This window comes from Pteropus vampyrus, unplaced genomic scaffold (assembly GCF_000151845.1).
Source record: "Pteropus vampyrus isolate Shadow unplaced genomic scaffold, Pvam_2.0 Scaffold220, whole genome shotgun sequence".
In the NCBI taxonomy this organism is placed as follows: Eukaryota; Metazoa; Chordata; class Mammalia; order Chiroptera; family Pteropodidae; genus Pteropus; species Pteropus vampyrus.
Window position 1 is genome coordinate 2,979,763 of NW_011889001.1, and position 2,107 is coordinate 2,981,869.

A 2,107-nucleotide genomic window follows, 5' to 3' on the forward strand; every position below is an offset into this window, starting at 1 on the left:
TTTTTTTTGGATCTAGGGGCTTTACATGGTGGGCTTCTATGCTCAGCAGCACTTCCCCATGGCCCCAGCTGAGAGCAGGGTGCAGGCAGAGCTGGCCTGTCCTTCCACCATCCTCCCCTTTTCCTGCTGGCAGTGATGTGGGAGGAATTTTCCTCTTTTCCTTTATAAGGGAACATGGCTACTGGCCTGAGATGATGAAATCCAGCCCTGTAGGCCCCTGCCTGACCCCTTTATCCTGGTTCCATTAGCCATCACGGTTTGGATGCTTCTGGGGACATGGCGCTCACTGATCTCCAAGGTGCCTGGGGCAGTGCTTGCTGGTAGAAAGCCCTTCCTTACGCTGAGGCCAGATCTGCCTCCCAAGCCCCCTTTCACTCTTGCTCCTTCTGCCTTCACAGCGATGTTAGCAGTTACTGCTGCCCAGACTTTTCTTGAAGGCCAGACCCAGTGCTAAGGACTGTTTCATTTCATGCTTATAACAATTTTGCTAAATTGAAATGAGTGTCTCCACTTTACAGGTGAGAACAGCTCTTCTTAAGCCATCATGCGCCAGTACTACTGTATTAGTTGATAAAATGGTGCAATGCTTTCGTATCACTGGAAAATCGCTTCTGCCACTGCCGTGCTGTGTCCCTGAGGGCTCCAGTGCCTGTCCAGCAGCCCTCTGATTGGTCAGGCCCCTGCAGGCGAGGGAACGAAGACTCAGAGAGGGGAAGTAACATGTCTAGGGTCAGGTAGCTGATTAGAGCCCAATTTCTCCAACCCCAAAGCCAGGGATCTTAGCCTGCTCTGTGCTCACCTTAGCCCTACTAGGCAGTCTGGGAGCTTAGAGACCCACCAGCAGCCAGTGACCTAGAGTCAGCTCGACAAGGCCGAGTGTTAAAGGTGCAACATGCACCCTCCCCCTTCAAAGTTACTGCACAACCAGGGGTCATACCAAGCTTGTCAGCACCCCAAACCCCAGGTGGTTTTCCTCTTACTCATATTGCTGGCAATCAGGTCCTATACTCCTGTGGTTAATTTTGGGGTTTGTCCTGATCTCAGAACATCATGGTGATCACTATTAGAAGTCATGTGAGCAGTTTAGGCTGAGTGCACCAGCCCGATAGGTTTGAGACCTCACTAGTCTGCCCTTGTGTTGGGTGATGCCACCAGCTCCAGGCCCCAGTGTAGCCACTGTCATTCTGTTGTTACCGTGCCCCAGGTCTGAGTGACTGTGGGCTCCTCTTTCCTTTGGGCACAGACAGCCCCCAGACAAAGATCATGTGCCCTTAATGGTAGAGTCTGTGGGATATAGCCTCACAGTTGTTGCAAAGAATAAATAAAACATTATCAATTGTAAGCTCTTTGAGGAGAAAGGCTTTGTCCACCATCCTATCTCTGATGTCAGCCTTGAGCTGGCACCTATTAGGTGCTTAGTTCTTGTTTATTGAGTGGGTGAGGGAATAAGGCACATTGTGAGGAGCTTGGCACATAGTAAGTCTCAGTGTTTTATTCTAATATGAATTTTGTCCTAATATTATAATTGTTCTAATATGATTTATGTAAACATATTAGAATGGGGGAGACAGCATAAATGTGCAATGTGTCAGGTAGCGGTAAATGCTGTTACTATTTATGAGGGTGGCTTGGTGCTTTCAAAAGCAGACCCTCTCGCATGTGCAGATGAGGGGCCACCAACCCATCTGCCTGCATCTGGGGAGGTTCAGGAGTGAGGCTGGAACCCCTGACTTGGAGCTACTACCTTCGTCTATTCCTCTCTATAGCCATCACCTCCAGGGATGTGTGCTTTGGTCCCTGTGTACACAAGTGAGTTCACTAATTCATTCAACAAACACTTCTGCTACGTGCCTGGCTCTCTTTTGGGTTCTGAAGATGCAGCAGTTGGCAAAGTAAAGTCCCTGCTCTGATGAAACATATTAGAATGGGGGAGACAGCATAAATGTGCAATGTGTCAGGTAGCGGTAAATGCTGTGAAGGAGAATAAGGCAAGGGAAAGGAGATAGGTGACCAGGAGGGGGTTGCTATCTTGTGTAGGCTGGCCAGGGAAGACCTTCCTGATAAGATGATCTTGGAGCAGAACCCTGAGAGAGAAAATTGTGCCTGT